This window comes from Amphibalanus amphitrite, unplaced genomic scaffold, assembly GCF_019059575.1.
Source record: "Amphibalanus amphitrite isolate SeventyFive unplaced genomic scaffold, NRLGWU_Aamphi_draft 000155F_arrow, whole genome shotgun sequence".
In the NCBI taxonomy this organism is placed as follows: domain Eukaryota; kingdom Metazoa; phylum Arthropoda; class Thecostraca; order Balanomorpha; family Balanidae; genus Amphibalanus; species Amphibalanus amphitrite.
In genome coordinates this window covers 267,042-282,085 of record NW_024881650.1, presented here as the reverse complement: position 1 = coordinate 282,085, position 15,044 = coordinate 267,042, and positions in this window count along the sequence as shown.

The window sequence follows — 15,044 nt, the reverse complement described above, 5'->3', positions numbered from 1 at the left end:
AATCAGCACCAGCATACCATACAGTTCAATTAAAACCAAATGTCAAACTTCACCTAGCTCATACAAATAAAAATATAACCGCATACACCCAAACTAATGCCCCCTCAAACGTATCTATCCAAACGTACAGTTATCGCGCAAACATGGCCATCTAGTCTATATTATGAATTATAAGTTGTCCGTCCAATCTCCATCCGTGTGTCATGTCTTATGTGTCTTATTGCGCCTGAAAGGCGCCGCGTATCGGCGTGAAATTTGGCATGCCGAATCTGTGGGCGTGGGCGGCCTTTGTATTAAAATTTGGGGCTGATTGGTCCAGGGGTGCGCCTTCAGCACGTGCAAAAGGGTGCACTCATAGGGATAGCATGGTGTCGGCGAGAGCGGCGGTCGGCCGAAAATCGGGCCGACACGGCTCGCTTTCCGGCTTGATATCTCGGCAATGGGTGATTGCAGCGAGAAGCGGTTTACACCACTCGATAGAGGAGAGATGGAACTAGCGTATTGACATGGTTTCATAGTATAGCACGCGCCACGTGCAAGACAGCACCCCCGGTTGTGAAATTTGACGGAATGAAATCGGTGTTGTATCATTTTGCAGACAAATGTACGTGTACTCAGAGGATAGCAGATAAAAAGTGATGATCCGCACCATTTCCTTAATAATGAAAAAATAATTTGAAAATTTGATTCGCGCGGAGCGCTATGTCCTTTACAACATCAAAATGTATTGAAAACGATGATCAATGGCTATTAAACCTACATATTCGGAAAGAGCATTCTTTTCTGACCAATATCCACCCAAAATATTATCGAAAAGTCAATAAACTTTTGTGAAAATGACTCAAACATACGACCGTGTTTTGTTAACGTTACAGGTATTTTTCGACAAAATCCGATCGATGGCTTCGGCAGGCAGGCCATTCAACTTTTCATAATAGCTATCAAAGCATGGGCTGCAATGCACCGCCCGTAAAGGGGAATTCCAAACACTGAAAATAAGCGCCTACCAGTAAACAGCACATTATTGTACTAGGAATAACTCAGCTACTACTGGGCCGATTGCGCTGAAACTTGGCCTGTGGGTGGAGGGGGCATTAACCTGGCGATGTATGGTCATTTGTGACAGGTAGGGTGGATCGACTGCACGTGCGCACGTGAGGGGTCTTCTTATACGTCTCAAGAACGGCTGGGCCGATTTCGCTCAAATTTTGTTCACTGGTGGAGACAATTTAGAAAGGTGGCTGGCACAAGCTATCTGGAGTCTCAGTTTGCGCGTGCGCACGTGCAGTGGGCCAGTTTTATATCTCAAGAACGGCTGGGCCGATTGCGCTCAAATTTGGTACATTACTTTAATCGAGTATGAGAAGGGTAACTACGTGTAGGTTATTAGTAAGGTAGGGTATAGGTAGGTTAGGGTAGGGTAGGGTGGTTTTGAGTTCGTTAAAGGCAAACCATGAGAAAGGCTCTAACAACCCGCAACCAGCACCAGCATACCATGCCGTTCAAACAAATATCCAACTCCGACAAAATAAGACAAATAAAAATCAAAGTTCCCACACCCAAACTAATGCCCCCTTAAAAGCATCTATCAAAACGCACAGTTATAGCGCAAAACATGCCATCTAGTCTATATTATGAATTATAAGTTGTCCGTGCGTGCGTGCGTGATCCGTCATGACTTATGTGTCTTATTGCGCCTGAAAGGCGCCGCGTATCGGCGTGAAATTTGGCATGCAAAATCTGTGGGCGTGGGCGGCCTTTGTATTAAAATTTGGGCGTGATCGGGCCAGGGGTGCGCCGTCAGCACGCGCTCGCGTGCGCCATAGGGTTAACACGGGAAACGGTCAAATCGAAGATCGGGCAAAAACCGGCCTGCGGCGCCCACTTCCCGGGCCCAAAACTCGGCGACAGATTGCCGTAGCGAGGTGGGGTTGCCACCACTGGATAGAGGAGAGATGGGCCTAGCGTATTGACATAGTTTCATATTATAGCACGCGCCACGTGCAAAACAGCACCCCCAGTTGCGAAAAAATGACCGATTTCGTGCATTGTGACGGGAAAATCGATGCCGCTGGAAAACGGCTTGACGGAATTACATCGGTGTTGTATCATTTTGCAGACAAATGTATGTGTAATCAGATAATAGCAAACAAAAACTGATGCTCCGTACCATTTCCTTAATAATGAAAAATTAACATGAAGATGTCCTTTACAACATCAAAACGTATTGAAAACGCTGATCAATCGCTATGAAACCTACATATTCGGAAAGAGCATTCTTTTCTGACCAATATCCACCCAAAATATTATCGAAAAGTCAATAAACTTTTGTGAAAATGACTCAAGCATGCGACCGTGTTTTGATAACGTTACGCGTATTTTCCGACGAAATCGGATCGGTGGCTTCGGCAGGCAGGCCCAGGCAGGCCATTGAACCTTTGACAACAAGCGGTAGCGGAAGGCACCTCTCGCCAGGGGAATTCGCCAGTAAATAAAATGAATTTATTCTTGCAATAACTCAGCCGCTACCGGGCCGATTGTGCTGAATTTTGGGACTGTCAACGGGCACATATCGAACGACACATTACCATATGTAGGGTGCTAAATGCTAATGCACGTGCACACCTGGAAAGGAGCAGTTTCCTATCTCAAGAACGGCTTGGCCAATTTCTCTCAAACTTGGTACACACTACAGAACCCGTAAAATCAATTAGATACCATACAGTTATCGCGCAAACATGGCCATCTAGTCTATATTATGAATTATAAGATGTCTGTACGACTGTCATGCCTTATGTGTCTTAATGCGCCGGAACGGCGCCGCGTATCGGCGTGAAATTTGGCATGCCGAATCTGTGGGCGTGGGCGGCCTTTGTATTAAAATTTGGGACGGATTGGCCCAGGGGTGCGCCGTCGGCACGTGCAAAAGGGTGCTCCCATAGGCTTAACCGCTCGCGTGCGCCATAGGGTTAACCTTCCAGGCGGTGGGGGGGGGCAATTTTTTGCCCCCCCTTTACTTTTTTCGATATATCTCGAGAACCGCTGCGCCGATCGTCACCAAACTTTTAGTACCCTCCCGGGAGCAGCTAGCGCACATGGTGACCAAAAATTTTTCCAAAGGCTATGATAGGTTGGCCGCTAATGACGTAAGAGTGACGTCATTTTTGCCATTTTCGACCCAAAAAAAAGTTTCGCGGGAAGAGCTGTCAGGCCTACAGCTTTAGAGATACAGAAAAATGTTTTAAACATAAAAGGTGTGGAATCAAAAGGGCTACAAAACTGCTATTTCGGTTTTTCAAATTTTTTGGATTTTGACCCCCAAAAATCAAAAAATAGATTTTTTGAATATAATAGCCAAAAAATCCAAAAAGTTTTTTGAATTTCGAAAAAACCGGAATATATGTGATAGTCCCTACCGCCTTCTATCTACATACCAAATTTGAGATCGATACCTCGTTTTTTGGCCAAGTTATAGCGAAAAAACTGTTCAAAATTGATGACGTCAAATTTTCAAACTCAATTTTTAGCAATTCTAGACCTCGTAGCGCAAAACAAAGACCACCATTAGACTCCCCGTGACGAGCTGCATCGAATCGATACCCATTTTGTGCAAAAATATCAACTTTGAAATTTGACCTTTTTTGACCTGACCTTGACCTGACCTCCACCAGAAAGTGACCTAAACCGTACCTGATGCTCTTATAAACAACACCATTGAGTTGGAAATGAAAAACTGGCCATAAAACATGCATCACATAACCTTAGTAAAGTTGGGCTCATGTGGTGACCCTTGGTGACCTTTGGTGACCTGACCTGTGACCTGACCTGGTATGACCAGTGACCTCTAATAGCAACATATGTACTAGACAACTGACGCCTTATCGCTGATTTTCGACAAAATGCGTTTTACTCGGTGTTATAGCGCTTTCCCTAGAAGCCCTGTGAACGGTGAAACATTTTATCTTTGACCTGACCTGTGACGTCATCGGTGACCCCGAGGTCAATGAAATTTGGTTTCCCTCAACAAATTTGACAGGGCTATCGAACGCCGTTTGAATTTTTCGGATCCGTCCAGTAGTTTCGGAGATACGGGGGGGGGGCAAAAAAGTGCCCCCCCCCCACCGCGTGGAAGGTGGCTGGTAGGCCCACCGCCTGCCGGGTTAACACGGGAAACGGTCAAATCGAAGATCGGGCGAAAACCGGCCTGCGGCGCCCACTTTCCGGTCCCAAAACTCGGCGACAGATTGCCGTAGCGAGGTGGGGTTCCCACCACTGGATAGAGGAGAGATGGGCCTAGCGTATTGATATGGTTTCATAGTATAGCACGCGCCACGTGCAAGACAGCACCCCCGGTTGTCAAAAAATGACCGATTTCGTGCATTGTGACGGGAAAATCGGTGCCGCTGGAAAACGGCTTGACGGAATGAAATCGGTGTGGTACCATTTTGCAGACAAATGTATGTGTAATCAGAGAATAACAAACAAAAACTGATGATCCGTACCGTTTCCTTAATAATGAAAAATTAATTTGAAAATTTGATTCGCGCGGAGTGCGTTGTCCTTTACAACATCAAAACGTATTGAAAACGCTGATCAATGGCTTTGAAACCTACATATTCGGAAAGAGCATTCTTTTCTGACCAATATCCACCCAAAATATTACCGAAAAGTCAATAAACTTTTGTGAAAATGACTCAAACATGCGACCGTGTTTTGATAACGTTACGCGTATTTTCCGACGAAATCGGATCGGTGGCTTCGGCAGGCAGGCCCAGGCAGGCCATTGAACCTTTGACAACAAACGGTAACGGAAGGCACCTCTCGCCAGGGGAATTCGCCAGTAAATAAAATAAATTTATTCTTGCAATAACTCAGCCGCTACCGGGCCGATTGTGCTGAATTTTGGGACTGTCAACGGGCACATATCGAACGACACATTACCATATGTAGGATGCTAAATGCTAATGCACGTGCACACCTGGAAAGGAGCAGTTCCCTATCTCAAGAACGGCTTCTCTTAAACTTGGTACACACTACAGAACCCGTAAAATCAATTAAATACCATACAGTTATCGCGCAAACATGGCCATCTAGTTGTATTGTGAAAGTTAGGTATTCGCAAGATATTTTTGCCGAACCTATATGTGCATACTGTATAGGTATAAGCTTATATGTTAACGGCACAATCTAAAAGGAAAACACAAATACAAAATCGAATATCTCTCACCACCCGCCATTCCTTCCATCCTGTCTCCGCGCTGACGGATCGTGCTGACTCTGAGCGCTGACCCACTGGTCACTGGCGCGTGCCGCGGGCCGCTGACGGTCGCAGCGTGGCTGACCTTGTGTGGGAAGCGGGCGGCCAGGGACCACGCACTCGCACAGCTGCGCCGGAGGTCAGCGCCGCCGCTCGCGTCTGACCCCGCTCGGCCGCGGTAGCGTGACCCGATATCACGGCTATCGACCAGATCCACGGTAGATAATATGCAGGCGTGCAACGTGCATCTCCCGGGGTATACAGCATGGTCACTGGGATCCACAGCAGTCTGGCTGGGGTCCCATCGGCACATGGCGCTCCCACCAACCGGTTTTACAGGCAGCGCTTTATATGTCTGTTGTGATTTTAGTCATTGCAATATTCGTTCCATATTTAGGAATAGAATCATCTATCCGCAGTGAAGGTTGAGCGAATACAATACAGAGACAGCTGTTTAGGTATCGCGCAACGCAATGGTAATCAAAAGCCAAAAACAAAGTACCAAACACCTAAAGGTTACTATCAAAGTAACGTTGTACGACGATTTGGATGACAATTGACAAAGATGGGTAATGAATCAGTATCCTTATATACATACCTATTAGTGGTGTCAATCGGAACTTGAATCTTCGGAATTCCGATTTTGTCCAACGTCCAATTTGGAATTCGGTTGGACAATGACAGCAGGCTTTGGACAACTTTGGACAATCGCTTGCTACACCTCAACATTTTTTTTTATATAAAGTAATGGTGTTTAACATTGATTGGCTATTAGAAAGCTCAGTTTTCGATATGATTAACACTTTTCAGCTGGTAATGGTACATTAAAAGCAAATTAAATAGCAGTGTTGAGTGTAAACTACTGCGTAGGCGTCGGACATCTTTGGACAAATGGCTGGCTTGGACTGTGGACATTTTTGGACGGACAATCGACGTAAGTATTGGACATTGGACGGACATTGGACATGCGTTTTCTGAAATTGACACCACTATTATATATGTAGAAGCCTGCAGGCTCATCGGTAGCAGTGACCCAGGGCTGCGGCCTGCACTCTCCGTGAAACCGGGTGCCAATACGCAAATGCCCGTAGATGCCTAATGCAGTAGGCAGCAGTGGCGGCACGGAACTTTCCACTCGCACGGCACTGCTCGGAGTTTGGACTTTACAGCTATCTTTACCGCCTAGGGACGGGAAATGTGACGCGACAGACGCAATTCATAGAATCATTGAATCAACGTCTGACAGCTATGGGAGCCATCACGGTCATATTAATATGATCCGAAACATTTAAGCTATTCAGCAATTACGTGAGAGCAATTGCTGTTTGCGCTCAGTGCAGAGCGGCACGTCGACAAACTACCTGCATGTGTGAAAGGCCAGGCTGTGAGAGCTGGCAGGAGACGAGTGTGAATGTTCTGAGACAGCAGACAGGGAAGGGACGATAAGATTCTGCACTGCCATACCCATATGCACCCGCACCTGTGCAGCATAGTTACTGACACCGCTTTTTACAATAGACTTAACCCTCGCACGACCAGGCCATTTCTCATAACACGAACGACCAGGGGGGGGGGGGGGTTGTTACGACCCCCCCCCCCGGCGTTTCGAAACGGAAGGTCGTAGAGCTTAGCGGAAAAAACCAACGGATTGCTCTCAACGAGATCTCGCGATTGGTGGTATATTTTTTGGTCTTAGGTCAACATTTGACCTACTTTTGACCGGTCAAAGGTCAAATTTTCGGAAAAATAGACCTTTTTCCACTTTCCGCGGCGATTGCGGCAAAACGGTGGGAGATATCGACTTGAAACCTTCACTATCGTGTTCCTTGATCAATTCTCTATCGTTTGGTATGTATTTCGTTTCCCTAGCTCTAAAAATGGCGCGTTGGGAGCGCCGGAAGTCGGCAAGGTCACAGTCGGCGGCAGAAATTCGAAAAATCAAAATTTAATTTTTTTTTAAATTATGATTTATAAGTTGTCCGTGCGACTGTCATGCCTAAACTGTGTTATAGCGCCGGAACGGCGCAACGTAGCGACGTGAAATTTGGCATGTCGAATCTGTGGGTTGATGTCACCTCTGTATTAAAATTTGGGACGGATTGGCCCAGGGGTGCGCCGTCAGCACGCGCTCGCGTGCGCCATAGGGTTAACACAGGAAACGGTCAAAACGAACATCGGACGAAAACTGGCCTGCGGCGCCTGCTTCCCGGCTGTATAAGTCGGCAACGGGTGGGCGCAGCGAGAAGCGGTTTTTACCACTGGATAGAGGAGAGATGGAACTAGCGTATTGATATCGTTTCATAGTATAGCACGCGTCACGTGCAAGGCAACACCCCCGGTTGTGAAAAAATGACCGATTTCGTGCATTGTGACGGGAAAATCGATGCCGCTGGAAAACGGCTTGACGGAATGAAATCGGTGTTGTATCATTTTGCAGACAAATGTATGTGTAATCAGAGAATAGCAAATAAAAACTGATGATCCGTACCATTTCCTTAATAATGAAAAATTAATTTAAAATTTTAATTCGCGCGGAGCGCGACGTCCTTTACAACATCAAAACGTATTGAAAACGCTGACCAGTCGCTATAAAACCTACATATTCGGAAAGAGCATTCTTTTCTGACCAATATCCACCCAAAACATTTTCGAAAAGTTCATAAATTTCCGTGAAATTAACTCAAGCATGCGACCGTGTTTTGTTAACGTTACGCGTATTTTCCGACGAAATCGGATCGGTGGCTTCGGCAGGCAGGCTCAGGCAGGCCATTGAACCTTTGTCAACAAACGGTAGCGGAAGGCACCTCTCGCCAGGGGAATTCGCCAGTAAATAAAATAAATTTATTCTTGCAATAACTCAGCCGCTACCGGGCCGATTGTGCTGAATTTTGGGGCTGTCAACGGGCACATATCGAACGACACATTACCATACGTAGGGTGCTAAATGCTAATGCACGTGCACACCTGGAAAGGAGCAGTTTCCTATCTCAAGAACGGCTGGGCCAATTTCTCTCAAAATTGGTACACACTACAGAACCCGTAAAATCAATTAAATACCATACAGTTATCGCGCAAACATGGCCATCTAGTCTTACTTAATAAATTACAAGTTGTCTGTCCATCCGTCAGCCTTATGTGTCTTCTTGCGCCGGCACGGCGCCGCGTATCGACGTGAAATTTATTGGGCAAAAACTTTGGGTGGGGCGGACCATCGTATCAAAAGATGGGCGCAATCGGACCAGGGGTGCGGCGTCAGCGCGTGAATCTCTGCCCCATGCTGGCCGAGGCCGGCGCCGAGCAGAGAGCACGCGCTCTAAGCTCATTTTCTTCGCTTGCCAAACTGAGTGAAAACGATGGGAGCCAGCTCGGGAAATCAACTCTGTGGATTTAAAGAATACAGGTTTTCGATTAGCATCAGGTATAGGCGCAAGTACAGGTATTAGGTTCAGGTTTCACCAATAAATAAAATAAATTTATTACCGAGCAAGCGAAGCGAGCAAAGTGCGAGCGAAGCGAGCAAACTTTCGGATCTGCAGCGCTCCTCGAAAAGCGCATATACCTACATGCCTACCATACAGCTAAATGAAGTAAGTAAACAAACTTAACCCTACTGGCATAAACATACAAGTTTTAACAACCAAACTAATAATCCCCTTAAACATATATCTCGAATCTATACAGTTATCGCGTAAACCTGTATTCTAGGCCGGCCGGCCGTGGTCACGCTTTTGCGAGTCTTATATCTCAGCAACCACTTGACCGATTTACATGCGGTGATTTTTGTAGGGTAGCTTCATTCTTTCTACCAAGTATTGGACTATTCCCGATGTACGTGGGTGACCACTTATGCACGTGCCACGTGCAAAACGAAGAGGTATTGGTTTTGCAACAATTGCAATATCTCGGTAACTACTGGGCCGATTGCGCTGAAAGTTGGCATGTAGTCTTACTTAATAATGTGTCTCAATGCTTCTAAATCCTCTGCCGCTTATTCTCCGTCACTATCCACCCTAATCTGTGTTTTCATTTAAGAGTAGCGAACCAACTTTCAAAACGGCATTGCCGTACAGTATGCACTCAGGCGGCTATAACCGCCAGAAGCGACATTGCGGTACAGTATGCAATCAGGCGTTCGATAGTTCTGCCATCTAGCGCGTAAAAGGAAAGGTGGGGCGGCGGACACGACATTGCGGTACAGTATGCACTCAGGCGGCTTTATTCGCCAGCACCGTCATTGCGGTACAGTATGCAATCAGGCGTTTGATGGCTGTGCCATCTAGCGCGAAACAGGAAAGGTGGGGTGGCCACGCAATGGATAGTAGCCGGTTCACGACGGCCATCTGGTAAGTACAAATTTGATGCAGGTTTGGTGCGATTAGGTTCAGTGTGTTTCTTAGCAGCTATCAGCTAGGGTTACATTAATTGCTTATAGCTGTTCCTGCTTTTTCATAGTATCAGACATTATTATCGATCAACCCTATTACTGGTGGGGGGGGGGGGGGCATAGGAATGCACTAGAGTAAGGTGGGAATAGAGCCTATGAGTAGGGTATGGGTAGGGTGTAGGTAGCGTATAGGTAGGGTAGGACATGTATATGGGTAGAATAGCGCTTTTTTGCGGCGTTCCCGATTGGCGGCGGGCGGGCGGGCGATGTGGGCGATTTTCATTTTTGTGGCGTTTGCGGTTGGCGGCGGGCGGGCGGGCGCGCGATGCGGGCGGTTTTCATTTTTTCGAGGCGTTTGCGGTTGGCGGCGGTCGGGCGGGCGGTTTTCATTTTTTGCGGCGTTTGTAGTTGGCGGCCGGCGGGCGTGCGATGCGGGCGGTTTTATTTTTTGCGGCGTTTGTGGTTGGCGGCGGGCAGGCGTGCGATGCGGGCGGTTTTTATTTTTTGCGACGTTTGCGGTTGGCGGCGGGCGGGCGCGCGATGCGGGCGGTTTTTATTTTTTGCGGAGTTGCGGCGTTGTTTGCGGTTGGAGGCGGTCATTTTTACTTTTGCGGCGTTTGCGGTTGGCGGCGGGCGGGCGGGCGCACGATGCGGGCGGTTTTCATTTTTTTCGAGGCGTTTGCGGTTGGCGGCGGTCGGGCGGGCGGTTTTTATTTTTTGCGGCGTTTGTGGTTGGCGGCGGGCGGGCGTGCGATGCGGGCGGTTTTTATTTTTTGCGGCGTTTGTGGTTGGCGGCGAGCGGGCGTGCGATGCGGGCGGTTTTTATTTTTTGTGGCGTTTGCGGTTGGCGGCGGGCGGGCGCGCGATGCGGGCGGTTTTTTGCGGCGTTTGCGGTGTTGTTTGCGGTTGGAGGCGGTCGTTTTTATTTTTGCGGCGTTTGCGGTTGGCGGCGGGCGGGCGTGTTTTTTTTTTTTAATAATTCAATGTCCAAACCTTTGGATTCGTAGTGCTCCTCGAAAAGCCATCCCTACCTACTATACAATTAAGAGAAGTAACTACCAAACACCACCCTACTTATATAAACATAAAAGTTTTGACAACCCAACTAATGGCCCCATCAACAGTATCTATCCAAACGTACAGTTATCGCGTAAACCTGTATTCTAGTCTATATTATGATTTATAAGTTGTCTCTATATTATGAATTATAAGATGTCTGTACGACTGTCATGCCTTATGTGTCTTAATGCGCCGGAACGGCGCCGCGTATCGGCGTGAAATTTGGCATGCCGAATCTGTGGGCGTGGGCGGCCTTTGTATTAAAATTTGGGACGGATTGGCCCAGGGGTGCGCCGTCGGCACGTGCAAAAGTGTGCTCCCATAGGCTTAACCGCTCGCGTGCGCCATAGGGTTAACACGGGAAACGGTCAAATCGAAGATCGGGCGAAAACCGGCCTGCGGCGCCCACTTTCCGGTCCCAAAACTCGGCGACAGATTGCCGTAGCGAGGTGGGGTTCCCACCACTGGATAGAGGAGAGATGGGCCTAGCGTATTGATATGGTTTCATAGTATAGCACGCGCCACGTGCAAGACAGCACCCCCGGTTGTCAAAAAATGACCGATTTCGTGCATTGTGACGGGAAAATCGGTGCCGCTGGAAAACGGCTTGACGGAATGAAATCGGTGTGGTACCATTTTGCAGACAAATGTATGTGTAATCAGAGAATAACAAACAAAAACTGATGATCCGTACCGTTTCCTTAATAATGAAAAATTAATTTGAAAATTTGATTCGCGCGGAGTGCGTTGTCCTTTACAACATCAAAACCATGGGTGTCGATTTGTATACCTTTGGGGGTGCTGCAGCACCCCCAATGCTCAAATGAGCACCCCCAATGGTTTTCCGGGCACCCCCAATGATTTTGTCCCTCAATAACTCCCACTAACTCTGCTTGAGGAAAATAATTGTTCTGCAGTATTTCACTACTAAAAATAAATCAATTACGCAATTTACAAGGCATGAAATAAAGATGTAAAGAAAAGAAAAGTTAGTTTTAAGAAGAAGGGCGAAAAAAGACGTTAAGTTGCAAAGACACTGGTGTGGGTCCGTCGTACACGTGTGTCGGACCCTTAGAGCTGCTGGCGCGTACTCTTTACAAGCCGGCAGGGGGCTCCAGAGACCGGCGACGGGCCCTCAGAGGCCAGCAAAGGGCCATCAGAGGCCGGTGGTACCTTCAGAAACCCTGTGGGGTCGTCTTTAGAGACCGGAACGGACTCAGACGCCGATGGGGCCCTCAGAGTCGCCGGTGTGGGGTCTTCAAATGTCACCGGTGGCAGAGTGCCGTCACATACGCACTTGTGGGGCCTTCAGAAGCTACGATGTTGGGCCCTCAGAGCCACCGATATAGGGCCTTAAGAGGCACTAGTGGTGGGGCCCTCAGATATGGCAATGTGGGGCCCTCGGACTGGAGGCGCCGGTGTGGGGACTTCACAGTCGCCGGTGACGGCCCTCACACTTCACAGGCGCCGTTGTGGGGGCTCTCTGAGACACTGCTTTAGGGCCATCACAGGCGCGCGTGGGGCCCTCAGAACTGCTGTCACGGAACGGACCCTTCATAGGCCGACAAGAAGATATCAAGAGGTCACCGGTGCCTTCAGGAGCCTTGTGGGGTTCTCAGAGACTGGCATGGTGCGCTCACGCCGCTGGGACCCTCCGAGTCACCTGTGTGGGGCCGTCAGGGTCGCTGGTAACTGACAAGGGCCCTCAGAACCGCCCATGTAGGGTTTTTTAAGGCATTGGTGTAGGGCCTCAGAGTTAGGGGTGTGGGGCCATCAGAGACGCCGGTGTGGCGCTCAGGGGCGCCGGTGAGGGCCCTCACAGTCGCCGTTATAGGGGCCCTCAGAGACATAGGCGGCGGAACGGGGGGGGGGCACCGGGGCACCGTGCCCCCCTTGAATTCTGCAAGGGGGGCACCAATAGCAAGGTGCCCCCCTTAAATTTGATGTATTAGTACCAGGGGCGGATTCGGGAAAACTCCAAGGGGAGGGTCATGAATCGAAGTGGTGCCCCTACCTATGCCCAAAATTAAAACCTCAACGGATTTCGGCCACTTAATTTTGGTGGTGCCCTATTTTCAGTTTTTTTTTCTATTTTCTTTATTTTTGGTTAGTCATGTGATGACTGGTGCCCCTGCTAGGCCGCTGGTGCCCCTGGAAAGACTGTGGTACCTACCTACCCTGCCCCCTGACAAGCCTACGGTGGGCCCTGACTTGACTTAGGTGCCCATGGGCCCTGACAGGCCCGTGGTGCCCCCGACAGGCAGTGGCGCAGCCAGAACTCTGGCGACGGGGGTGAGAGACGTTCGCGATGGGCCCCCCAGCAAAGTGGGCCCCCCTCAACCAAATGGGGGCCCCTTACCAACAACGAAAGTTCAGATCATTGTCATCATTACCAGTCAAATCGGGGAAAAGGACAAATATCTATTGATCTGAAGAGGCACGTAAAAAAACAACAGCATATTTACAGAAATACGACCATTCTGCCCATATTTGATGGACAGCGTGCAATTGATGGCCAGCGGCCACTCAAAGGGTCGGGCTGGATCAAAAGGCTTTTAAAAAAGTTCAACATCAGTTTTTCGACTGTTACTTTTGATATAGGAGAGGATGTAGAGTTATGACATTGTCTTGAAGGTGTTGAAGTCAAAATGGCGGCGCTAGATATGGAGAGAGTTTTTCTCGAATAACTTTCGAATTAATCAAGATAGGAACAAACTAAGGGCATCATCGTGATCCTCTCGTCAATCCGCATCGAATGATATATATATATATATATATGTTGACCTCGAAAGGTCAAGGTCAAAGGTTGACCTCAGGTCACGTGACCTCGAGATCATCATGTATATCATTCGATGCGTCTTGACGAGCTGAACACAATGAGACCATCCACGCGTCTGTATCTCGTTCCTGTACGGAGTTATTGGCCAAAAACCTTTGGTGACCTTTGATGACGTCACATGACCTCACAGCTGCCCAACAGCAAAACAGACCTCAAGGTAGTGATGGTTGATCGTATATGAAGTCATGTAAAGTATATGGGGCCATTCCGACCCGTTTTAGTGGTAAAAACAGGGAGTTGATTTTTCTCCCATTGACTTATAATGGGGAGGTCGCGAAATTGACCTGACCTTTAGGTCACCGGTATCAAAATTCCGAGATAAACAAATTGTAGCTACTAATGACCTAATAACATCCTGCGACTTTCAAAGGCCTCCGACATCTACTGTAGCTGTGGCACGGTGACAAAGTTGCAAAAAAGTGACTTGAGGTTGGGTCATTCAAAGTGACCTGGTGACCTGACCTTAAAAGGTAGGAAGTTCAAACTTGCACACCATGTGTAAAATTGATGAGGTTATAGTCATACCAAATTTCGCGGGCTACGCGCCGCGGTTTTCCCGCTATTCGCGAAAAACCTCAGGGGGGAGCGGATATCCGCCCCCCCCCGTCGGTGCGCGGGTTAAAAGCGAAAGCGTTTTGAAAGGCCTATCGAATGAGTTGTTCCGCAAAGCTCTAGCTCTTTGGTTCACGAGTTATACGATTATTTGTGAAAAATATAAAACGGCCGTTTTCACGACGGAATAGCAGGCATCTATTTAATCCCCATTTGATCCTTAAGTTCCTCAGGAATTTTAGTAGTTCTTTTTAGTAGGTTCCCCAGCTTTCGAATGAATGGTGCGTTAGTTTGCTATTTTTCTATTAAATATCACATCGATTTACTTTATCTAAGGATTTATCACTAATATCAACATAAAGCGTAAGCACAATTATAAAATTATGAAATTATTAAATACTAGTACAATAGTTAAAAAAAGATACTGAGTTGCCAGGCTACAAAGAATATATTCATTTATGGCGCACGACAGACATTTAGAAAGCAGCGCCCTGTTTTATTGCACGCTGCTAGCCGCTTCCATTGGGTTTTGCAGGCCGTCGTCATTGGTCGTTACACGTATGATGTCACGCGACTTGTGGCCTGTCACGGCTCTTTAATGATCTCCACTAAATGAATGCAACAATGGCCTTTTAAGTTGATCTCTGTGGCCATCTGTCTATGGAGCGACCAATATGAAAGTTGGGTGAATTTACCGGGGTTACATGACTATGAGCAAGCAAATGTGTATCAGGAATGGATTTAGGTGGAGAATTGCGCTGGACCATGAGTGCTCGAACGCTCCCAATTCCACGCCGGTTTGGCTTTGGAGCCGAGACAGACGATGCGGGTCAAGGTCACCGCTGGGGTAACGGTGGATTGGGTGCGCCCGAGCACCCGTAACGCGGCACAATTCTCCATCTATGGATTTTCCTATTCGCTCAGCATTGTGATAGGCGTTCGTAATAGCATTT